Here is a 26654-nt window from a genome sequence, read left to right as displayed (position 1 = left end):
CTGTAATGAGAGTGACACGAAGATTTTGAAGATGAGAATTCTTTCACTCCTTTCCTTTATAAAGGAAACAGTATTAACAGAGGTTCAAGTGGCTGCAGGATGCATGGTGACTGTGTAATGGCAGTGTGTAAAGACACTTATACTTGCCACCAATAAAAAGTGGTTTTTGAAAGGAAAATCCAATATTGCTGAACCAAATATGCTTACTAAAATAAAAAGGCACCTCTCAGAAAGAGGAAGCCATCATAAAGCAAGGAAACTTGGGAAGGGCATGAATTCTGGGAAGTTCAATGTGAGGATAAAATAGGAAAGTCTTCTTCTGAGATTAAAGATCAGCTTATTAACGTATGTAAGGAAAAATCATGATTGAAAACTTTTCCAAATATATTGGCTTGCAGATGTAAAAGGAGCATTTAATAAAGATGGAAGGAAAATGTTGAAATTAAATTGTTTCTTTGCATGTGAGAGGATTGCAGAATGATTGTATACCTTAGACCTTTTTTCTTAAAGAGGACTTTTCTGAGGAACTGTCTCAAATTGAAGTGCTGGTGGAATGGGATTTATAATTAATTCATGAAAGGAACTGTAACAAATCATCAGGACCAGATGGTATTAAATCAAGATTTCTAAAAGCATTTGAATGTGAACTTGATGAGCCGCTGACTCTGGTGTGTAACCTATTACTGAAGCTGGCCTTGATGACGAAGAACAGAAGATTACAAATGGGATGCCAGGATTTTTTTCCCCTTTTTTTGTCTTTTCTTTTTTCCTTCAGAGGTTGATGAGTACTGCAAGGAGATGCAGACAGTAAATGTACAGGGCATATTGATAGAAACTGTAATAAAGAATAGACTTAATGAGAACTTGGGGAAGAGTCAATATTAGCTCTCAGAGAGAAAAGTTGTCTGAAGGAGCCTGTGAGTTTGTGGGTGTAGGCAGACAGGCTGGCACGGCAGGCATAGCTTTCCAGGAAGGTTACCAGAAAGTCCCTTGCTAAAATCACTCAGTATTGCAGAACTTCCAGGTCGAGCCTCTGCTTGACCAGTCACCAGTGAGGTATAAGCTCTGTGCAGTTGAGACAAATATGGACAAAGACAGTAAGGAAAACATGATTTCTAGTAGTTTTCTGACTAGGAAGCTTGTCTCTGCCTCCTGTTCTGGGGACAGGACACTGTCACTGGGGTTCTCAGACAGGGGTTTGAATGTGCTGGCAGGAATACTTTTAAACTCAGAGCAGTCAGATGTTCAAGCAGAGAGAACTAAAGGAGGTGGTTAGTGCCTCTTAGATCCTGTAACATGAAAAATCCATAACTGCCAATTGTTAAAACTGATGCAGAGATAGTTTTTTGATACTGCTACTGTTTTTACAGTTCACTTGCTGTAGGCCACTTTTGAGAGCAGGGGGCTTAGCTGTGCTTTTGGATCTGGTGTGGCCACCAGATGATTCTGGCTGGCTTATGCTGGCAACAACTTGGTTAATACATTACAGCAGCATTACAGGAGAGCACAGTGGGTTGTACTTCTGTGGCATGCAGATATATAAATACCTATTTTCTTCTCAGGGGTAGAAAAGAGAACATACAGGTTCCCCTCTGGGTATTGTAGTCTTAACTTCAGGTTCTACAGCGCTTGAGGTTATTTGAATAAAAATATTTAAAGGAAAGAATAGAAGCCTTTTAGAACATGTGAATCTTGAGCATTATGACAAGATAATGAACATCTAACTTGTTGAAATTATTCCTTTTTTCTGCCACATTCATGAGGTTTCAAGTAAAAAATGTTCAGAGGCTGCAGAGAGTAGAAGAAACAAAGATGGCATGCTCAAGATTAGGAATTCACATTCCCAAGATTACCTATTTTCTTGGTGTGAAGAAGGGAAAATGGATTTGAGCCGCCTGTCCAAAACCTGTTTGGATGTTCTGGCAATAGCTGTCTGTTTAATGCTGTATTTTAGGCGTTGGATGTCCTAGCTTCTCTCCCTTGCTTCTCGTTACCGTTGATATGTTGCTTTTGATAATCACTGTATCGGGCACAGAGCAGTTCCTTCAGATGCATGTGTTGTTCACGTTGCACAGGAGGGGTGTTGCACATGTTGTTATTCCTATACTGGTGTGCAGAAGAGGGACTGCAAATGCTGGAGTGTTTATTACCATTCAGCAGCACTTTCACTTGAGGTTTGTGATGGAATTTACCAGCTCCTATAGGACCACTCTTACTTAGTATTTCTGGCAGCGTGTATTTGCTTTTGTTAGAAGAAAAACTCCCGGAAAGCAGGAGTGTGTTTACAAAATGAAAAGTGTTTCATCATGGTGTCTGCAGCTTATAAAAGGCTTCAGGGACTGAATGCGTGCAAGTCTGTATAGGAAGCAACTTTACCTTGAATGGTCTGTATCAGCACAGGTTATGGTGGGGCTTTTCCCCTCATTTTCTGGCTCCTCACTCCATCTTTATGCTCTTTATCAGGCTGGCTCAGCCTGGGATGGATTCTGGATTTAAAAAACTGTTTAGGGAAATGTGTTGTTCAATAAATGGCAATTAGTGTAGATTATTAATTTTTTTTTTTGTTTATATGCAGTGTAAGGACTTTACTATCTTTGTGCTGGAAATGCATATCATTCTTTTCTGCACAAAAATGATACATTTTTTGCTTTTCTCAGGTTGAGATACAAAAGACTTAATAGCTTATTTTAAGGGGCTTGCTTTTCCTTTCCATCAGGGGAACTTCAATTAGGGTTATTTCTGAATAGGAAGAGAACCTGCAGTAGTTAAAATAAGGAAAAGAGAAGTGGAAATAATTTCTATATACATCATTATTTGTGTAGACTGTGTTGACTGACATACTGTAGAATTAATAAGAAAATATTTGCATAGTAATAATTTCTGGAATTTGCTGCAGGAAAGATTTAATTTTTTCCCCTCCTACTACAAGAGATGCCAACACGATCAAACTATAACGATATGTTTACTAACAGTAACAGATCTGCAACCCAGAATAATCTCAGGCAGCTTTTATTTCAGCAGAATATAGGATTGCTTGTTGAGGTATCAGAAGCTGTTGCTCTCACTGATATTTTCTGATCACTAGCGTGCCTTTTCCTGGGTATTCCATGAGGGGCACTTGGTGGCTTTCTGGGGACACCCTGCCTGCGGTGGCCTTGGCCACTCCAGCAGGGCCACACAGGCAGGAGGCCATCTTCTCTGCCCTCCTTAAGTGAGACTGTACTAGATAGATTTTAGTCCTTTACAAACTTACAAATGAATTTCAATTCCTCGTAGGAGTTGTGGAGGCTCGTAGGGGCTAAATAGCTCTTGTTTTACTAGAGGGATGCTGTTAGGTTTATCACCTTATTTTCAGCAGCAAAAAAAAACAAAAACAAAAACAAAAAACAACCCCAAAACAACCAACCAAAAAGCACTGAATTGTCAGGAATCCCCATGTGCTGAGTACACCATCCAGGCTGCCCTGGTGTTCCCAGCTGTTGATGTGTGAGTTTTCTTGTGCAAGGGAGATATTTGGTTGCATTATCTGGGGGTTATTACGGCACTCTGAGTGAGGCAATGCTACTGTAATGGTTATTCCTCAAATCAGTTATCTGTTGGAGCACTTGCCTCTGGCATTAGGTTGATCTAAGGGAAGTCTCTCCATTGGATTTGAAAATTTGTTTCTAAATTAAAACCAAAATAATTTAGCTATGAAGTAAAATGTGCCATTCCTTGTGCACTCATCTTCATGTTATTGAAGTGCCTGTAGTGAAGCTCAGATAGGAAAACAATGTTGAGGTCAATGTCAGGAGCTGCAATTTGACTGAAGAAAAACATTCTGGGAGAATTTATTAGAGAATTAAGAAATACTTCTGACCTTTCGAGTTTGCAGAAGGCACTGGGCGACACCACAGGTCTTTTTTTTATTTTTGGCCTGCAAAATAAACCAAATCTCTTGCTATTCCTATCAATCTGCTCTGTCTCTTCTTGTCACAAACCTTTTTTTAAAATTGAACTGGTGTCTGAACAGCAGTTTTCATTGATATTTTAGGAAGAGAAAAGGATACAGAGAACTGTGTATTCACTTACCTACTTCCTATATGATCTGGTTCCTTCACTGGCATTCCCAGTTTACCAGCACTATTTTTCTTTCACTGAGGTTTGTGCTGAAGAAGCTTTTAAAGAGAAAAGCAATGCCACTTGAGAATTTTCCCTGTTTTTTGCCCTTTTACCAATACATGTCACATCTGGTCCACTGCTTTTGCAGGCAATTGCATCAAAGCCCTCCTTGTCATCGAATCAAGTACCACTTAAAAAAATTATTTTTGATGGCTGTTTGTCCTGGGGTGACTCTATGGTCTGGGGCACTGTTGCTTGCTGAATGGATAAAGCATTCACAATAAATTTTAAAAAAACCATGAAAATACAAAAATATGAAAAAAGGTTCAATTCTTAGCCTAAATGTTTTCAAGGATCCTTTATCTGTAAGGTCTTGTTTTGAAGTAAGGTTTTGAGTGGCCAGGGCTGTACTGAGCCTTGTGTAATACAAGCACCAAAAATGCTTCTCTGGAGCTTTTCTCTGAACTGTGTAACTTACCTGTTCTCTATCTAATATAACAAAAATTTACTTTCTTCATAATTTTCTACATGAGAGTCCCCGAAATTGTTCATATTTCCTTCTCAAGTGCATAGTTTTGTGTGTAGTACTAAGTATTTAAGTCTATTATATATTATTTGTCCCTAAATTTACAATATTCTTAGTGTGTGACAGGTATTATTCTCTACACTGACATTTAGCAAACCTGAGTAGTGTTTTCTTTTTGTCTTCAAGTTGCTTTTATTTGTGTATGTATATATATATATATCAAATTATAACACATGTGTCTCAGGTTAAACTTTTGGGGAAAAAATCTGTAAGTAACCACTACAACTTCTCTTTTCTTGTGAGTTTGACCTTTTGACTTTAGCCCCCTTCATTTGTCTTAGAATTCTATTTTTTTTTCTTCCCACTAAATTGTTTATTTCCTACATAACATTGCAGCGTAAACAAGACCTTGCCGCATTATGTTTAGAAAATACTGTGTTTTATTTGCAAAACATACTGGGAAATTGTGGCGTGAATTACTGCTGGTTAACCCAAGTTATGTCTTATCCTGTTTTTTTTTTTCCTTTCCTGTAGTCTCTAATTATCTGTCTTTTGAAATGTTTTAAAACATTTCATTACTCCTGAGATCAAATCAGCCAACATTTAGATAACAAAATTAGTTTTTCAGTTTTTTTAAACAGACATTTGCATTTGCTGTTCTGTAATCCTCTGGTACCAGTCTAGCTTGATATATTTGCTATCAGACCTGCAGTAATCACACCCCATGTGAATGTTTGAAAGGCTTTTTCTGGGTCCCAGATGTGCAGTGCATTGAGAGTTGTAGAGCTGGCTTTACCCTCTGGTTACAGTAATTCCCTGAGTGCCGTCAGCATTCTGCTTTCATCCCCCCCTCTCATCACTGTTGCAGTCACTGAAGGCTGATGTCAGCCATCCAGGTGGTTTTGGATAATTCATCCAGGCACTGAACAACACTGTTTTCTTTCCAGTTTGCTCATAGGGCTTTAGAAAGAAACATTTTTAGTCCATCCTCTTAATGCAAAAGAAACTGAAATCTTGGCAGTTGCCATTTTGTTCTTGGGCTGCTTGTCCTTTGCCCATCAGTGCTTTTCTTCATTTTTATTTGAGTTTCGTGCATGTTCCCGCAGCCTCGATGGAACAGCTCTATTTGCAGCAAGGTGTGGAACCCTTCTTTCAACAAGTTTTTCACTGGTGATTAGGATCAGCATTCCAGACAACTTTTGCAGCTTTGTGCTAGAGAAATGCCAAGTTTCCTCTTAATAGAAAAGTAACAAGTAAACTTGCCTTGCAAGCATGTACATGTGCATACATGAGTATCTGTACAAAATCATGCATGCTGCAGGAGCCTGAAATAAAAACACTTCAGTCCAAATGTGCTGCAGAACTTATTTAGGGATAGAGGATGTTTATAGCCAACCTAGCACTCATTAGTGTAGCCTGGCTGCTTTTTTCATGTGGGCTACCTTTCCCATGGTTGTGCAGATGCTAAACTGGCAGGAGGACATTGGCATCTTCAGAGTATGAACTGTTGGCTTAATTAGTTGGCGGCAGTGAGCTTACATGACTGAGGAGCAGTTCTCGGGGTATTTCTTGGTAAGCTGATGTACAGCACATTGAACCTTTGAAGCATGGCTCTACAGAGGGCCTCCAGTGAGAATGCATTCCTAATAGCAGCACTGGTTAACAGGTTGTCTAAGCAATTTAATGACCCAACTTCAGAATAGCTTTAATATATTCTTGTCACCCCATGTGAATAAATTGATATACTGATGAAGATAAAGCTGCCTCATTATTCAAATATTGATAGTAGTGGGTTTTTTCCCCTGTTATCTATCTTTCTATTTTTATATTCTTTTGTACTGCTATGCATATTCATGTTCATGGCCAATCAGTGGGAATAAAGGACCCAAATAAGGTCTTTCTCCTTGTCCTAGGAAGTAAATATTTGGTAACTCGAGATAAGCGAGAAATCACGTTTTATTTTCATAAAGAATGAAGACTCCAGGATTTATTTTGAAACAAGGCATACCTTGCCAGCAGACTTTGGAGATAGTGGTATAATTAGTAGTATTTGGCTGGGTGCCATATTATGTATATTTTGCTCAGAACCCCAGATTCAGTGTATTACAGATGATGTTTTTTAGAGGATGAGCATGCAGTAATAAAAAGATTGCAGAAGAGAGATAGTATGGATAGTCTTTTTAGCTTCAGGTCTTGGTGCTTGGTCATTATTTAGTAGATTGTGGAGGGTTTTTATCTCTCCACCTGTAATGTTGCAGTGTCAAGTTTTACTGTCACTAATGGTGGTTTTCTTTTGGTGATGACCGTACTTGTCTTGGAGACAGGTTCTACACTGCCACATCAGCCGTGGACCAGATTTCAGCTTTGAGTTTTAGGATATGGTTCCCTCCATCCTCCACTGTAACACGTGACAATGGCCATTACTAGTCCTTAAACAGGTGTCTTACTGTGGGAGAACAAATCAGTCACAGTGAAGTGTGCCCTCTGGAAAGATGAACGTGGTCATAGAAAACAACTTGAACTTGTGGTTAGTTTTGTTTGTTTGTTTGTTGCATGCTTTGAGAGTTACAGGTAAATTGCTGAGTGTCATACTGCACTGGCTATATGAAATTGAGAGATTTTTACTTAATTTTTATTGAGGTAGTATCCAAAATGAAAGATCTCTTCTCCCAGTGTTCTCTTAATGCAGAAGAGTATCTCACTAGGCTTACAGAACTGTTGGTGGTGATAAGAAATGAGTCTTAAAAATAAAAATCAACACATTTAATTTGGAGGTTTAAATATGCAAAGGAGGAATAAGATGGGTGGGCAAGGATGCTCACAGAAATCTGTGGTTCCTTAGACTGCTTTGGTAAAGAGGCAAGTGGCCTTTAGTTAAGGCAGGGAGAAACCTTGGTGAATGTAGTTCTTGTTGAAAATGCAGTGAAAGTGAGTGGCTGTAATTCCCCCTTTCTCTAGTAGCTGTATCCTGCCTGTCTTTAATGAAGGACCTTTGTGTTTTGGCAATATGGGAATGGCTAAACAAACCAAGAGGACTTGAAGGGGGTTGTATGATTTCTTGCTACTTGATCACTTGCAACAATTCTTTTTCAATTGTCTAGAAAATAGTAAGAAGGTAGATGGCTTCTTGTTCCTCTGCCCCAAATTGTTACTGTTGAAGATTATAAATTATATTACATAATGCTAATTAGGGTTCAGGTTTCAAAGCATGTAGCTGCTTCTCAGAACTATTTAAGTATTTGCTCCTTAAAGGAGGGAGCTCCTATGGTAGCTACTATTTCTCTTTATTTGTTCTCTGCCTAGAGGGATTTTTCAGTAGTTAGAGAACTAACTAACTGTGTCTTTAACTTAAGGACTTCCCACTCTTGCCTTGATTGCTCATTGTATTTCTTTGTTGCATCTTGTCTATATTAGATCATAATGTCTTCAAGACAGGAACTGCACGGTGGAAAATCCAGGATCATGGGGTATGATCTTGCTTTAGGACCTTCAGGCAATATTTAAATGCAAATAACTATGCTTGAAAGCTGCTTAACATGTGATCTAAACTGTTACAGGGCAGCAGTTTACATTCTGCTTGAGCTTAGCAATACACGGTCAAGTTCAAACAAGTTGGAAACTGACTATCCTGACTTACAGTTCTTGCTTTGTAATTTACCTGCTTTTCGAGTCTTAACCAAGCCCTGTTATCAGCAAATGAAGCACAGGCAGGTATGCTAATACAATATTTATTTGGAGGTTTTAGTTACAGGAAAGCCAGAGAATTCCAATATTTCCAGTGGTAGTTTCTTCACTGTAGTGTAGCTCTTCACAGTGGGATTTTTTTTTATATGCAGAGTATGTAGTAGTTCACATTTAGATGCTGTAAAAGCAGTAGAGCTTTATTTAAAAAACTAATTTCTTCGTAAGGGTAGGCACTTAAAAATTGGACCACAACATTGCGTTTTATGCACATGTTAAAGCGTAGTAAACAGCGACACTATTGCATTCTGTTTCTCAAATGATCAGATAATGTAATTTTTAATAACTTGTCAACTACCAGTAACAGACAGCTATATGCAATTTGTATAGGATCCTCAAAAGTCTTCAAAGTGGAAAAATGTACAATAAAATACCTGTGCAACCTGCAATGCATTATTTAACATCATAAAGTGCTGTAATGCTGCAAATTTACAGCTGTCTATAAGGCACATTAATAGTGTGGTAAGTTACCTTCAGAATGGATTTGCCTGGCATGGAGCCTCTCTGTGCAGCTGCCTGTGCCTCTTCCATGGGAGCAGAGGGGGTTCCAGCCTGCTGCCAGCACCTGTGGAATCAAGACACATCAGGATTTTTTCCACTTTAATTCATTTCTGTGTGCACTGATCTTGTGGCGATTATGAGGACAATGAAAAAAAAATCTAAATAGAATTGAACAACCTCCACTGGTGCAGCTGGTTGTCCTTACTCAAAACCATTTTCTGTTGGTTGATAGGTTGTCTTATCAGGAATTAAATTTTTCAGCTGAGGAAGCCATCTAACTGGAAATGGAAGAGAAACAAGGTTAAGGTTAAGTGAACTGTTGGAAAAAACGGTATTAAAAGCATTTTGTTGGCTTTCCTATGGGAGGAGTTGGGTCATCTCTTGGCTTGCATGGGGAAATGTCTGGTGCACTGAATGTTACTGAAGAAATTGCTGTGTTTGACAAATTTGTATGTAGGGTAGGGTTGTATAAAGTCATAAACAGGAGACCGATTAAGGGACATCTGAAGCAGAGGTTTTATGTGAAATTTAATTTAAAGTTCTGTAAAATGGCCAGTGCTGCTACAACACAATTTGTTCTGGCAGCACTAAGTGTGTCCTTATGGCCAGCCTGATTGGTTTAGAGATCAGTTGCTGAGTTTTAATACTGGGAGAGCAGGTAGGGTTGTTACCAAATAAACTTGCAGTGAGGCAGTGAGTCCTGTGAGTGGTTCCTTGCTGTGGTGGAGCTTCAGTCATAGCTAGTGGCAGGGATAGGGGTGGTTTGGGGTGAGAATTTGAGATAGAGGTCTCCTTTGCCTACTAGCCATTTATCCGAGGAGAAGACTGAGCTATGGGTTTGCTGGTGGTTCTTTATTTTTGTTTTTGGTTTTTAGCTTGATGGGAAACTTTGAGAAAGAAGGGGCCTTTAGGGGCGAGTTTGTGATACCTGAAGGCAGGACCGTCCTCTGGCCTTGGTGTGCACCACTGTCATGTCAGGTATAATTTGTTGGGTTAATACTTTGCAATTTTTATTCACCCTACTGGGGTTTTCAATACTTGTTTATTTATTTTTTCTTTTTTAAATACTTCATTCTTCTGAAAGTTTGGGAATGGATGAAAGCAAGTTGGTTAATAAGGGATACCATAAAACAAAGGTAATAAAGATGTAATATCTTGAGGTTTAGGGGAGTGAGGAATTGTAACCCCCTTGGAAACTTTCAGATGATCATGTTGTTTCTCTGGTGCATTTCAGCCATCTATCCCAGAATGTCCAAATGACTGTATAAGCTGTCTTCAGGTCTTTTTAAAGGATGGAACTACTTAATTAAAGATAACTTGACAGAATGTTACACCATGTTTATATATAATTTTCTGAATGTGCTTCACCCAGGATGTGAATACAGCTATAAAATTGGCCAGGTAGATTGCTGAATAGTTCAGCATGAATTTTTGTATTATCACAATTAAAAGGAAGCGAATTTTGGGAAAACATGGATTGTTAAGGCTTGATTTTGTTTTGAATGCCAGAGAAATCCAGTATGTTATTGAAAAAGAAAGAAGTAATAGGGCCCTGGGAGATCTTAAATGTGAATATTAGCAGCATGTTTCTGGGTGAAATCCTCCCAAAATGTGTGCTGTGTCTTGGTGTTACTGTGTAATTGCCCCTTTGTTGGCTATCTGGGAGAGATCACAGGGCTGAAATTATTACTTTGGCCTCACACAGAGCCTAGTTTGGGCTCTTTCATTGCTGTGTTTACTTTTTAATAAGTAATTCACTCTGGGAAATTACTTCTCCAGATCTCTGAAATTGGTGAGGGGAAGACTGAGAATTAGGTGAAACATATAAAGATGTGAAATTGAGGCTGAAACCTAATATGCAGAAAGACTTTCTGTTAGCACAGAAGCAATAGAGTTAAAGCAAATATAACTTGAAAGTTGTGTAAAGGAGAGAGGGGAAAGAGAATACTTTGTGAGTTTCAGGAGCACCACTTGGACAGCTGTGTTTGAGAAAAGGAGTACTGCTTGTCCCTTAGTTTTGTTCAGACTTTGAAGACAAGTAATATTTAAGTAGTCTAGAGTCCAGTGTAGTAGACTTCCAAGTTATTTCCAAAAAGTACGGGACAGTTTTATGATGTGAAATTGTTCATTTGCTACTTCTGTTGTTAAACTTTGCTTGTGTTCAATAACTAAATCGGTAAATGTGAGCATAAGTAGCCTCCCTAAAATGCTGCCTTGCAATTTATTTTGAATTTGCATTTGCCTTTTAGATAAAATGGTGAGTTTGATGAGAAACTTCTCATTGGTATAAGCTTATTAAAAAAAAAAACCCAAAACCCAACTTTGACAAGTACCTCTCTGCTGTTTTGTAATTACTAATATTACAAAATAAAACCCAAAAGCAGTCACATTTTCAGTGTTGTCTGCCTTTATCTACATTGAATTTGTACACTGTCATCCTGGTGACATAAAAGATAGAGATTCCATTTTCTTTCTTACATGTGCAGTCCCAGCATATCTATCTAGGATTTTAAAAAAACGTTTTCTAGCAGTATCTGTAGTCGGAGTTTGTTACCTAATGCAGTGCAAGGAGTTTACCTCAAAAGCAGCCTCTTGTTATCGAGGAAATAGGTTGCAGTGACAAGGCATAAATATTGAGAAGATACCTTTCTGGCTGGCTACTGGGAGGAAGCCTTTTTTAAGTCTTTCTATTTACCTTTGGTGTTTTGAACCTCACTGTTCTGCTATAGTGGGAGTCAACAGTGGTGGGTAAAGAGGAGGCAGAACTCGGCATTACCTGCTTCCAGGTGAGCATAGACTGATCCCTGGATATGTCACTTGGTTCCACCAAAGATTTGACCATACTTTTTTTCCAAAAAGTACAAACTCAGGAGGCTGGTGAATGCAGTGTGGAGTTGAGACTCAAACACAGGTATGCCAATGGGAATTGTTGAAGAAAGAAGCGATGCTTTGCCAACCCACTGGTTGAGTGAGGACTGCATGTAATGAGACAACCTGGTGTGCAGTCTTGCTTGGGATTTGACAGGCCTTCTGTCAAAATATGTTAATATCCATCTTTGTGGAGTAAAACCAGATACTTTTGATTGCTTAAAGAGAGGTAAAGGTGAGCTATATACAGCAGGAGTGTCAGTCTGTGCCAGACCATGTCCCATTGCATCTGGAGTCTGGGTGTGTGCCCTCCTAGGGGCAGGGAGGAAGGTTGCTACCCTGGGCATTCAGTATTCGTTCTGATCAGCACTTCTTTGTGCAAACACAATACAAATATTAAATTACTCTTCGTTTTATTTTGTTTGTTAAATGTTTGCCTGCACAATGCAGACAAATTGCTGCTGGCACAGCTATTGTCTTTGCAGGGTTACTCTGGGGATGTATCTGACAGATCTCTATTGCGACACATGGAGGAAAATTCTGAGTGGTCTCCTCTTTCAGAAAATGCAAAAGCTTTTCACTTGGTTTTGTTGTATTTAATTAAAATAAATACACCCAGAGGCCTGAGCAATTGCTGGATGTTTAAAAAATAGAAATAGGAAGATTAAACAATTGAAAAAACATTGTAATGCACAAATGTATTATACAAAATGTATAAACTTATGTTAATAGGATGATAAAAATTCAGAGGAATAACTGGTTTGAATATTCAAAAGAGTATCTTTAGATCCATTGCCCTTTAGGTCCTGTGCCCTCTTTCAATATTACTTAATCTTTGTATATACATTTTGAAATATTTAGATAATTACATTTTATATTGCTTTGTAGAAAATTGGGTTGTATAACATAGGTACTAAGATTTTTTTCTGTGTATGTGTCTGATGAACTTGGGTTATAGTTCTGCACCTGCATTTGATGGAATGTTACTGGTTTTGTTTAAGGGCTTAATTGGATTGGAGGGTGGTGGTTATTTTGTTACTTTCAAAGAAAACCTGTTTCTAAAAGACATGATGGCTGTTCTTTTAATTAAAATTACAAGTTATAGGAATCATCTGACAGAAGTGAGAAGAAAGGAGAAAACATAAACTTTCAGAAAGATTTGATTGCTTAAGCTGTCTACAGGCAGAAGTAGAGTCGTGGCCTTTGTGTGCCTTGGCCAGCAGTGCAGGTGATGCTGGCCTCCTGCCCAGCTAGTGCTGCAGGCTGCAGTGGTCCCTGCTGAGGGATTTTATCTATTTTTTACTGTGGATAACAAAGTGAATTTGGTTTCTCTGGTCCTCAGTTGTCTTCTGGAAGCAGACTGGTGCGTGCTGTTGAGATGGAAACAAGTGATGCTGGTGAGACGGTCCATAGGCTCAATGCAGAGTCCTGCAGAGGACTCTCACACATCTCACTTGAGTCTGGAGAAAAGATCATAGACATTTAGGAAATTTGAATGAAATATTGGAGGATTGCTCAGTATAAATATTGTCACCAGAGATCAGAACATTTCACCCTTTGGTGTCAGGAGGTGGCGCGCATTGAGATCTAAGTGGCACACCTACATATTTCAACAAAATACACTGCTTCTCCTGCCTTCACATTTACTTTTAAGTTTCATTGGCAGACAGATTGCCTTTTATGTCCTTTCTGCGCACATTACGGCAGAAGGTTCCTTTGCAGAAAATAAATTTATAGTCACTAGCTGATAAAGGTCTTTCCACAGCGATCCTGAAGAAACCTTTTCGGAGCCATCCTTCCCGTCGTGGTGGCATCGCTCTGCCGTCTCTCACCGGAGGTGACAGTCTACCTGCAGTGTTTAATGTTGTATCTTTCCATTGCAGTTTTTCAGACCACATCAAGGAGAAACGGAAATTTTTAAATGAAGACATCTTGGATAACTTGGTGCAAACTGTTTTGCTGACTTGAGCTAGGCACTCTCATAAAAGGGTTTTTTCAGTTAGGAGCTACAGGTTTATTTGGTTATGAGCAACCTTTGTATGTGTGCTCAAATGCATACACGTGTGTGTGCATGTACAATATTTACTCTTCAAAACAGACATTTAAGCAAAGAACAAATCACTTGTATTCATGGTGTGTTACTGTGGTTTGATGCCAGTGAGTGCTGGAGCTTTTCCATGGTTAGCAGTCCCATTGTTTGCTGAAGCAAGCCCATGTTCTGATAACATTACTTTCAGGTTTTGCAGACCATAATCAGTTTACATATGTAAACTATTCAAGCTTTTAAAGTCTATCTAAAGTCAAATCTGCCATTTTACATGGTTCCTTCTTTTTGTGAATAGAAGTAGGCAAATGGAAAATAGCCTAGCAATCAGAAATTGTTCTTCACAAAAGGCTAGTAGTGGAAGTGGAGGTGTGAAAACACTTTTAAATAGCAAAGATAGTGTATGGCATGACTAAAAAAAAAGAGCAAACTTTTTTGTCTAGAGTTCAGTTAAATTGAAAAAAAATCTGTGGATATAATGAAACAAAACTGCTTTTGTCTCCTGTGTTGTAGCAGTCTGAAGAGAATTTAAAAAAAAACCAAACAAAAAAAAAACCCCAAAAACCAAACAACTGATTTGCCATAATTTGCTGAATTCAACATCTTGTTATTTTGCAAGGACAAAATATTGTCTAATACTGAAGTAAGAATTGTGGCTACGCATATATTGTGTTAATGTAGTTAGGAAAAAGTACTTTATGGTTTTGTTAAAGCTTATCCAGTAACAAGATGTATTGTGATGACTTGAATATCTTAATAGCAAATTTTTCATCTCTTTAATAAGGAGGAAATGTAAAGAATATTATCAGAATAGTCTGTCTGACATGCAGAAAATGTTAAACTTTATCGCATTGCAACAAAAACAAACTCATTTATGGCTGCACAAAAAAAAATTATTATATCCTGTGTTTTGCCTGCTATAAATTTGATTTATTCCTCTAGCAATTACAGTCGCTGATTTGCTAAAAGTTGAACACATTTTTTTTCCCCGAGCTTAACAAGACTTCTGTGTTACCATTGCTACTGCATTGCAATACTTTGAACTTGCTTAGCAGAGATGACAAAAGGTTTTAATTAAAATACTAGTGAGATAAAAAAAAAAAATCATTTGTCTGCATTAACTTTGTACATTTCTCATAATTCTTTAATTCTGGTAATAAAGGAAAAGTACCATGACAGTGATAAGAAGTTGTCCTCCCTCCTTTTTCTCCCTCATCACTGTAAGATTGTGTTGGAGCTCTGGGATGTTTTGCTTAATCCCACTGTGGGCTCTATAGTATCATTCAGATGTTCTGTGTTGGTGCAGGATGAGGAGATACTTAGAAGGCTTCAATTCACCAGCAGGAGCTCAATCCCAGCGTGGTTAGGGGGTATGCTGAAATCTTTTCAAGCACCCCAGCATTCCCAGCTCCCAAGTAATTGTAAAATAACTCACTCCTGAGTGTTATCCCATCTGAGTATTCTGAAATTAAAGACTGTCAGCTACGAACCAGTAGGATAGCTCAAGGACCTTCAGGAGTATTTCTGCCAAATGATGATTTTGGTATGATACTAAAAATAAAAAACATTGTCAGAGTTCATTAAATCTTTCTACTCTCTCTCTCTTTTTTCCTTTTTTTTTTTTCTACTTTGTAATAAATATGTCATTGTCTGAAACATGATTTAAATAATGATGTAAATCAAGCGGAAACTTTGAAGTAAATCGGTTCCTTTGATCTTACTTTGTTACATTTCTCAAAGGGGAGGTTAATTATTAGTAGTGTGGTAATTATTAGATTGCCTTGATTTTTACTGCTAAGTACAGCTTTTAGAGTAAGGTAGCACCTTTTGTCAGCCTTCTAAGCATATGTTATAATTGTCTGACTAAGTCAAATAAGCATCCAGGTACTCCATATTTTTGGTAGTTAAATTGTTGTTTAACATATATTGAGTGCTGAATATATAGTCATATTGATGTAAAAATTTGCATTCAGTTGAAATGCAATAAACAATATTGAATAGTTAACTAAGTTTTTCTTAAATTTATTTGGTACATAAATCAAAAGCAACAGTGCATTCTACTTTTTGAGTTGGTAAGGGAGGGCTTTCAAGTTTTAAAATTGTTATGGGTTATTAATTCTAGATAGTGACTGGAAAATAGTTTTGGCCCCAGAGATTTTTGTAAATGGTAGATTTCATCCTCTTGCTCTAAATGTTTATATCTAGATTGAAGAATGAAAACAAAGCTTCATGCTATGTTATTTCTTAAATGATTTCTTCTTTTGAGCAAAACAAGTATTTGAATTGAATTAACTGGATAAACTGAAATTAGGAAAAAAGCTATTTCTGCATCAGTCAAAAGGTCAATCGTTATTTAGAGTTCATTTATTTCATTACTATCAGTTGTTTAACCTGCTGATTTGCCTTTCTTGAAGACCTGGCAAGCAGATGTAGCATTTTTTAACATATTAACTTTGAATACTTTTTATGCATAAATTAATTTTAATTTTATGCCTATTTACAAATATATAAGATACGGCGTAATGCTTTAGAAACATAAACCTAATTTCTATTAAGTACATTAGAATGTTATTTAAATATATGTTTAAAATAAACATTTATTTTGCTCCTCATTTTGCTTCTCAAAGAAAAATCCTCAACCATGTGAAAAGATACATTCATTTATCTGAGAGTTTCTTTTATACTGTGTCACTTATATAAGCATGTCGATAAGCATAAGGATCAAAAGAAATTAGGAATTCTTTTATTTGTGATTACAAGAAATAAGAACTGTGACTATCCAAAGGTGGTCGTTGTTATTGCACTGGTACTGTTCATCATCTGTCTGATCATGTAGTGGTGATGCAGCCATTAAAAGTAGTGTTGGAGTCCATGCCGTAGTGTTTGCGTTTCAGTTGATGATGGTATAGATGTGAAATTGTAGGGCAAAATAGGTATGTGATGCATTTATTTTACTGTTACTACTATATTCAAATTTTGCTGTTTTATTCTCATATATAAAAATTGAAATACAAGTGTTTCTGAGACAGATTTTTGGCTTATTTTACTAAGCATAAACCAGAATGTTTGTATTGTAAATAACTTTATAAAGTGCTCTTTATTTTAATACTTTCTGTTATAGGAGATCACTCATTGGGGATTATAATTTATGATAATTTCCGTTTGGGAGTGGGGAAGGGTGTTTATTAATTGAAAATATGCTTGTCTAGACTTCATGAGTATATTCATCCACATTTAATATGCATCTATAATAGATGCTCTATAGTAACGAGTGTGTGATAGAGTAAATGTGTCAATCTGTGTTCACTTTAGACCACCTATATTTCAATTTTAAGCTGCATCTCACCTTTGGTAGGGGTTGGATGTTCCAGTGTAATGACTGTTGGAATTCCAGCTCTTATCTGGGATGGTAGCATTGCTGCTCTGAAAGGAAAAAAAGGAAAAATTTGATTTGAGCAGACTGGTGCTATTTCTAGTTTTTGTTACCCTGTTAGAGAAGGCAGGAAGAAAAAACCCTAGTATGTTACATAAAGGTGTTAAAGACTGGTCATAAGTAGTGTGAGGTTTGCTGGTAGTAGTTTATCAGTTTGGGCATTGCTGCTGATTGTCCAGTGTTAATGCATTCTTTGGGTCTGCAGGCTTTGTGTCAAAAGCCTTGTAGAGAGACAGATAAACATCAGCTTTTCGCTGCAGTGGAGGAGCACTTCTGGCGACACTGATGTGAGCTTGGACTGATTCAGCAAGTTGTGATGGATTAAAACCAATCGAGCCATTACATTGTATTGCATTAATTTTATAACATTTCTTATAACTCAAGGGTTTTTTTCATTACAGCAGGAATTTGCTGTCCTGTGGAGGTATGCCGCTGGGCAAGGAAAGCGAGAGAGCCATTAATCCTTGAAAGAACACTCCTTGTCCTGACTTCATGTTGTCTGTTCTGTTGGTGTCAGTCTTAGGAGTTTGTTTGTAATCTAGTTGTTCAGATCTCTTAATTTCTGCACCCTAGTGCTAGAGCTGTTCTGCTTTTCTGGTGTTGACAAGATACTTGTGTATTTTTCTCTTGTTTGTTATTAAACCCTTTGAAGTTCTCTAGAGTCCCTTAAAGTCAGTTCTGTGCAGGAGCCTGCTTAATGTGGAATTAAAACCTTGCAAAAGAGGAGGTGGGGGACCATGGAGCAGTGCTTGGAGAGTGCTCCTTTCTAGCCCATCCTAGACAAGTAACCACCTGCTGTTTTTTTTCCTCTTTTCCAAGGTAGATGGGAATTGGCACAGTTTTTTTCTGGAACAACAATATAACTGTGGCTTATACGATGTAGAGAGCTGAGATTTTGAGATCTTGTGTATGGAATGAAATACTCATTCTGGCTTACCCTTGGCAGATTGCAAGGTTGGGTGACTGTTTGGGGAACAAATACTTTGGATGAAAAGAGATCCATCCTCTTATTCTATATGCAAGAAAAGATAGAGTAGGCTGATGTATAGTAGCAAATTTCTTAGAAAGAGTAACTCTAATCCTAATTGCTAATAATTAGCTACTCATAATTCTTGAAACATGTGTCTTTATCCCTTTGATTACTTAGTAGCTAATAAGAATTTGTGTGCCAGTCATCCATGTTTCCTCATAACATAAACCTCTGTTCAGTTCTTTATGATCCCATTTGTATTACACATTTGTCTAAAAACACTCAATAATTCTGAGGAGGGGAGAGGAGATATAACATGAGAAACTACATCAAAAAGGACGTTCCTACTTTTTCTCCTGATTATTTTAGCACTGTGATGAAGAGGACAAGTGGATGACTCTTTGGAGGAGTGAGAAAAGGTATGAAATGAGATTTCTAGTGAAAATGAGTCTCTTCCAGAGTAATTGTTCATCTTGTTCCAAGCTAGAGTCTTGTTTTGCTTTGCGTCCTCTCTTTTGAGGGAACAGTCAAGGAGCAGTATAGAGTCATATAATAACTTAAAAGATTCTAGGAAACTAGAAGGTGAATATGGCCTACATGTGCTTGATGCCGTGGAAGTCCAATCTGGTCGCTTCAAACATTGACAGCAGCTATTCCTGTTTAGTCTTGGAGAGTGTTGCTCTGTAGTGCTCCATGTACAGGAATAACACGAGTAATGAGAAAATGCACTTATCTTGCATCAGCTCCGTGAAGAGCTCCAGCCACTTCTTGTTTTTTCAGGCGCGTGCGTGTGTTGGTCTGCCAGCTTGGCCGTGTCAGTACTGCTGAACTAGAGGAAGGTCTTTAATCTGGTACGTCTCGGAACAAGATGACGTAGCTGCTGCCCTTTGCTACTAGCAAGATCTGTGGGCTGAATATTGATGTGCCCCTCTACCCAAGTGATGCATATCCGTGATTGTTCCCGCTCCTTTGACGCTATTGGAAATGGGGGCGGATGTGCAGCTGTGCTTGGATAAAATGGTAATGTGTCAGTTGGATATATCTGAAAAAATTTAGCCCCCCTCCCTGCAGCAGTATAGATAAGTCTTTGACTCTGCATGGGTTTTGCTGATCAATACAGGGAGCCCTGTAGGAATGAATTACCTTGTTCAGTAAACGTGTAGCGAGTAAAACATAGGCGAGGACCTTATGGGCATCTGAAGTAAAATTCCTGGTCAAACCTTGAGATGCCCAGGGTGGAGTCTGAATTTTCCCCCTTACTGTAGGATCCTCCAAGCAGATAGAGCACTTAAGCAATGTTCCTAGATTTTCTACAGGTGGGATGGGAATAGTGGTGTCATTTCTCCCTGGAAATCCTTGTAACTTATTCATCAAACTTAGTCATACCTGGCACTTGTAGGTAAGAGAGATTGTTCAGAATCTCTCAACAAATATTTTGCCTTATGTTGAGAGTTTTGTTTGCTTTGTGCCCAGAACTCTCATATTTCCATGTTTGATCTGCTCCAAGAACATACTATCAAAATAACTTATAATGTTTCAAAAGACAATACCAAGAAACCAAATGTTTATCAGCTCCCTTGTTACGGTTTTTTGTGTCCCAGAAGAAAGCTGTGAATGGTTAGGCAAAGACATGCATATATTTCAGTAGTCCAGCTTTGGCTGAAGAAACCTGGGCTGCTGATGGTTTTTTGGATGGTGCCAAGGGCTCATCTGCCTTCTGTATCAAAGGGTTCTGCAACTAAGATGATCATCAGAACACTGATAGTCAGTGCATCTCTCTAGTTATCCTGGGTCTTATTTAAACCAAACATGAAATGTCAGCTCCTTCAGCTCTAGAAATACTCATCTGACTCACCATAGCAAAGGGCCTGGCAAGTGTTTACCTGGTGGTGGCAGAAGAAAGGACGTGTTTGTGAAGTAGTGTTGTATTCTTTTTAACTTCCTTAGTGTGTAAGGGTGCTGTGTTGGATGGCTTAAACTCCAACCCTGTTCGGCATTCTTGCAGTAGTAGGCAGGAGCAGGGTTTCTTCTCAGCCACATGCCTAGGATTTTTTGAGTGCAGCCTTTTGAGCCCTTCTAAAACATGTGGGACTCCTCTATACAATTGTGGCTTGGTTCTCCAAGGGCTAACTAGCCCTTCATGTGAATCATGCATTTTGTTGTCTTTTGTGTTTTGTAGAGATTGAAGACTGAAGCAATTGCTGAGCTGAGAGCTCCCTTGTGACACAGAATTGCATTTTTCATAGAGAGAAACTGGCACTTGAAATCATAAAAGATGGATTTTATTTTCATTTTAATTGTTCTGTCCTTGTGCCCAGTTCTGTTCTACACTTTAGGGGAACCATGGTATTCTTAAGATATCTGCAGAGTTCTTGAATAAATTAATACGGAATTTGGAAAACAAACTGACTTTGTTGTTTATTATCAAAGCAGAAGATGCCTTAGCACTAACTCTGTCTGCATAGCTAAGACCAGTGTAGCTCAGATGTGTTCAAATCAAATGCTTCTTCATCCTCTTAAATAAGCTTTCTCACTGATTTGCAGAATATCAGCTTGGTTCTTTATTATACAATATGCAATTTCTGTGAACTAGATATTCACCAAAGGTAACATTAGACACTGAGCAAATAATTGTTTCCTGTCACACTGCATTAGTAACTGGGAAGAAAATGTTTCCTAATTTGTATTTGTGCAGAACTAAATATAGCTCTAGTGAAGCTTAACTTCAGCTCCAGCCATTCAGGTCCCTAAGAAATTGAGTACTGTGTTTGTCAGTCACTGGAAAAAGGACTTTGTGTGTGTGTGTGCTCCTTGCCCTCCCACTTTCCAGTTTTATAATCTTAGGGACTTGAATCCCTAAGTGAGGCTGTCCAAACTCTGAGAAAATCCTGATAGTCCTGGGTTACCGCTGTCTGCAGGAACTATGGTGGAATTTTTTTTTTTTTTGTATTAGGAGTTTGAGGATATCAAGCCCTGACTGCATTCCCCATTCCATATTTACAAAAGCATGGTTAAGTTGTCCTGCAGTTATGTTTTCCAGAAAAAGCTGCTCTGACTTTCCATCTAAAATCTGGAATTTATTAGCTGTTCTATTCTAGTTGTTCTGTAGAGCTTATTGCCTGATGCACAAGATCTTAAAAAACTGTTAAGAGGTATTCAGATTGGGATGTACCAGAGAGATCATGCTGGTGAGAAAAATCTGATGTTGCAGGAAGATGTATTGAATAGATTGTGTCTCCTCCCTGGGAAACTTACAGGCTTGTGTCTGTGCCTTGGTATTGAGTCTGGCAGCTGTGGGATAACAACCTTCGTGCTACATTTGCACTGAAAAGGCAGCACTGCTTCCTGAGATGATGGAAATGCCAAATGCTGCATTTTGGAGCTTAAGTCTTTCAGCTGGCATCTGTGAAGAGAATGCTTCAGGTTCATCTCTTCCAGTCAGGCTAAGTGTGAGCTCTGGCTCTAAATAGTCCCATTCTTTTTTTTGTATTAATTAGAATTCGTCAAGAGAAGTTAATCCTCCCTGGCTGTCTCTGCTGGACACTGAATGGGAAGAGTGTGTTTGAAAGGTCTGAGGGATCTTCCATCCAGGGTTTGTAGAGAACAAGACAGTACTTCATCATTCATCTGCGTCACTTCAGCCTTGAGTGTACTACTAACTCGTGTATTTTATCTGTGCTCTGCCCAGTTCCATCAGTGCTCTGCCAGCTTTGTCATATTGTTGGTGATACACATAATTAGGAGGAGGCTGTTGCTGGTGGGGAGGAAAAGGAATCCCATATTGTCTGTCTGTCTGCACCTGTACTCCTACTACAGAGAGATCCTTTGAAGAAGTGATCTAAAGAAATCCAAAGAAAATTGCCAAGGTTTGTAGCAGCTTTCCTCCTGGCAGTCTGTGGTTTATTTATACTGTAGGATGTGACAGGCAATTCCTGGTGCCTCAGCTCTGTCTGAAGTGTGAGTGATCGCTGGAAACACGAGTGATTGCATTAGCAGCTTTCTTCCCTCCATTGGGGAGAAGTTTTGAGTTTGAACTCTCCCCTCACTGAGATCTTTGAAGTTGGATTTTAAAATCATTCTCCATTCCAAAGACCTACTAGTACAGTTGTCATCCTTCCCATCTAAGGAGGACTGGACCAGCCTCTCTTCAGAGGCCGTTAAAGCTGCTTGTTTCATCTGCCAGAGAGGTCAGCAGAGGAAGACATAAGTGAGTAATTATTCCCTTCCTCTGCTCCCAGTAGCTGAGTGAGCTCTGGAAGTTGAAACATCATTAAATCTCTGAGCAGTGTGGATGGTCTGCAAGCTCAGCCGTGGCGCCCATGTCACATGGCAGAGGGAGGGCTGAGTAACAGGTGGTATTTAGAAACTAATTAATATTTGTGAATAACAATGTGCTGTTAGTAAGAAAACAATTCAGTGTGCTTGTGAATATTTATGATGATGACTTTCAACACTGCTTGGATCATGCAGTGCTTTTCCAGCTGCTGCACCTCCTCTTGTGTCACAACATTGCACACCAGGGTGAAAATGTTCTCCGCCGTGTGGATCTGTCCCACAGGGCAGCAGCTGCCTGAGCAGCACTGTGGAGTACACACTCTTAAAAGAATATTCTCACCAGTTCAGTATTAGTGGAATGCTAGATCCCAAACATTTGAAGTATTCTTTGCTGGTGGAGTAAGCCATACAAATTAGCTTGAGATTTCATCCCATTAAGAGCTAAACCATGCACAGAGGTAGTGCTATGTTTGAAGAGAAAGCAGGTGTTAAAGGTTGTTCTACCTCTTAATGTTGTGTGCGAGTGTTTTACAGTAGATCAAACTTGCCTAATGTAATCTTCGTAATGCTTTCATTTAAAAAGCTCCCTGTGGTTTGTATTTGTTGAACTGAAAGAGCAGAATCTACTTTGTAGCTTGGTGAGGCGGGGTGTTCCACTGAACATGTGTTCACACTGTCATTTGGGAAAGATAATAGATTTTTAACCTCTGTCAGTGTTAGACGGAGGTATTTATGGAGCTCCGTTGGAGCTGTGCCTAGGCAGGTAACCTTGTGATGCAAGTTTTTCACAATTTGCCATTTTCTTGTGATGAGTTGTGGCTTTTCTTGGCCCCTTGCAGTGTCTCTTGCAGTGCCAGCCAGCATGGGAGCTCACCAAGAGATGAGGAATTCCTTGCTGTTGTCAATGCTGCATAGAAGGCTCATGGCTGCTGGTGTTGTCAGTTCAGTAAACACTGTCTCATAGATTGAAAACTCAGCCTTGAGGAGTTCCAGAAAATGTTCCTGGCTCGGCACATGGAAACTGGCAAAACCCACGGAGGTGCAGTGCTCATGTTTTCAGCAGCAGAGGTGCCCAGGTGCAGCTGGAGGTGCTGGGCTCTTGTTCAGAGTGCTGCAGGGGACGTGCAGCATGGCACTCACTCCTGGCAGCCTCCCCACTGCTCCTGATGGCCTTGGGTTTAACTTGTGGGAGGGGGGAAGCTGTGTGTACTTCAGTGTGCTAAAATCCTGTTGGTATGGTCTCTCTTTCGTCACTCGAGGCCTCCAGCAGCCTAAATTAGCAGATGGGAGACTGCAGCATGCTGCACGGAGGAGGTTATCTCCAGTGAACTGCCATCTCCACTTTCGTCACTGCTGATTAATTTTTTTTGTTAATATTTAATCCTCAACAGCAAATACCTAATGTTTATATGCCCTTTCCCTGTGTAAGCAGAACATTTCCTTTATAAAGTCAGTTAAGACATCCAAAAGTGAATCAGTGTAAAATTTTAAATATATCTGTCAGATGAACAGATGCAAAGAAATTCAGAGCAGAAGTGGTCACTTGGGTGTGCACAGGTCCTCTTGTGGCAGGGATTTCCAGGAATCTTCAATTGCTTATTAAACAGTGCTTAATTTGACTGAGAATGTTTTCTAACCTCATCTTAAAATTCCTTGCTCCGTCTTAATATTTTCAGTGTAGAAGAGGTGGTTTGGTGGGGTTTTTGGTTTGTTGTTGTTTTTAGTGACGTTTCCATTTCCTTTTCTAGCAGTAGTGTCACTGTGGTGTAGCAGAGAATAGTTGACTTGAGCAGCCCCTGTTACACAAGTGCAAAAAGCTGCTTAAGCTTTTGGGAGAAAGAAGTTTCTAGTGAAATAGATGAGTATGTGCCATGAATGACTGCAACTGTGTGTTAGAACTATAGCAAATTCATAGGGTTTCCAAGGAATATGTTTAAAAGAATGCCTAAAAAGCAGTATAACAATTAGCAGCAGAGACTGATATATTTAAATGAAGTAATTAATTTAAAGTGTTGGCTTACAAAAATTTCAAGCATTTTTATGCATTTAATAAAGGGTTGCTTTTTAAGTAGCTTAAGTATTCTTGTCTTTATGCAACATGTCCTGGGAATTAACAAACAAACCACTCACTGCTGGATGGATTCCACTCTGATGCAACTGCCATTCCTGCAGCAAAGACTGATAAAGGAAATGGAAAGAGCTGGTACTGAAATGGTCATACTATTAGTCTAGGGGGAGGGAGAAAACAAATCTGTATAATCTCTCTTCTGTTTCTTTAGTATGCTGATCTGTGCCATGGGCATGAAGGTGGTTATGTGCATGCCTAAAAGAGGCCTTTCTTCAAATTTCAGAAAGCCTGGCAGGAGGTGCCAGGGTACTTGTCTAAAATTCTCTCCTGAGGGATGGAGATCAAAAGTGTGAGACAGCTGAAGGTGGAAGTTGTTGATCTGGTAGTGAGGAAGAGGTGCTGGAGTATAAAATTGGGACCCTGTGTGAAAGGAGGAAAAACTTAGGACATGTTCTAGACAAAGGGGCTTGCAGGGATAGAAGAAAGAAGGACAGTGTGGTGAAAGTTATAGAAAACCTACTGAGGAGTGTTGTGCACAGATACTGGCAGGGTAAGACCTCCGGGTTTAGAACAGGAGCATGCTCAGAATAATTACAGCCAAGGCTGCCAGTGGGTGCCAGAAGTAAATATAGTAGTGTAAGCACTGCTACAGAGTCATTGAAGTCAATGCTGCATAACATAAATTGCATAATATATTTGTTTGTGAAGGTTATTAGAGCACAGTTTTAAATGGCTCTGAGTCCTTGGAAAGGTGAGTATATTCTGGTTCCCTGGGCTGAGGTTTCCAATACGTCCCAGTCTGATCTGGGGCAAACTGCCAGCAAGAGGGGGGAGGCTGCTCTTCCCCTCCTACCTCCAAGTGCTTGTCTGAGCAGCTCCTGAGCTGGTTCCACGCAAAGTGCCAGGAGCAAAGGAACTGCCCTCTCCCCTCAGATATGGAAAAAATTGGGGGGATTTTTATTGTCCTGGTCAGCTGTGTTGGTGAGAGGATGAGAGAGGATCTCCAGGGGTGTGTGTATGAGGGGGTAGGTGGAGGTATCTCTGATCACAGGGGACACTGGGCAGGTAGGCTGTTCAAGAACAGAACTGGAGCAGACCCTCCCCTTCTCCCACCAGGGATATGATGGTCAGTGCATGATGCAGCAGCCATCAGACACGCAGATTTCAGAGTACTGTCACACTCTCTGTAAGAGGGCTGAAACTGTTTACAAAATGTGTACTTTGTAAATGATAAAGACTAAATAATGTATTCTGTGCATTTGCATAATTTTGAATCACTTATCCTTCAGAGGACTGTAGTCATTTGGCTCATGTTAAAGTATGCTTCGCAGTGTAGTTGAGCTCAAGCCACCAACTGTGGGTTAAGCTGACGCTGAAGATAGGAGGTATGTTTTTAGGGAGACCAGACATGTTCCCTGTGATGGCCCTGGGGACTCAGAGGTGAGACAGAGGCATGGTCAGTACAGTGAAAGGTTAGGGTGTCTTTCAGAAAGAGCTTGAGACCCAGAGCAGGCGAAGTGGGGCATATCTGCATGGTGATGGCATGCTGGGTCATAACCTTAGAAAGCATTAGGAGAGAAGCTTCTGCTCTGCACTTGGGATGGAGGGGGTTACCAGCTGAAAATGCTGGAGAAACACATCTTTGGGCAGTTGCAAGGTGACAGCAGGCCAGAAGGATGGGTTTGGGCAGAAGATGCTGATGTGGGGTGATACAGGAGACAGGTAATATCAAAGATGGGGAGTCACCAGTGAGCAAACTCCAAGAACTTGGTTGATTTGGGTGGGCAAATGAGCCCTGACAGGGAGGTGGTATAATTCATTTTTTATTGTCAGAGAAATAAACTCAAGGGATAGGGAAAAGCTGTTTAAGCTGCTGGATCAATGTTGGCATGAAAACAAATGGATAAAAGCTGTTCAGGAATAAGTGTTAGGCTGAAAGTTTTTTAACTACTGGAGGAGCTCAGCTCTGCAGTTACAATTGGATGTGGAGGCTGAGGAAGAGCACTGTCAGTATGTGAGGCTCTGTTGCTGTGATTTGGGTTCTTGGATGTGATACCTGTCATGGAGGGCTAAGCTAATGATCTGTAAACATCTTTCCTGCTTGCATCTGGTGGTGGATTACCATGA

At 39.4% G+C, this 26654-nt stretch overlaps 1 protein-coding gene across 9 annotated transcripts in view; it reads left to right on the top strand.

Moving 5' to 3' along the window:
* PTPRF (protein tyrosine phosphatase receptor type F) overlaps positions 1-26654 on the top strand; it is a 376474-nt gene that overhangs the window by 63621 nt on the left and 286199 nt on the right. The window lies entirely within an intron of this gene.

This window comes from Sylvia atricapilla, chromosome 9 (assembly GCF_009819655.1).
Source record: "Sylvia atricapilla isolate bSylAtr1 chromosome 9, bSylAtr1.pri, whole genome shotgun sequence".
Taxonomy (NCBI): Eukaryota; Metazoa; Chordata; class Aves; order Passeriformes; family Sylviidae; genus Sylvia; species Sylvia atricapilla.
The sequence above is the reverse complement of the archived record's forward strand: the minus strand, read 5'-3'. Positions and strand labels throughout refer to the sequence as shown.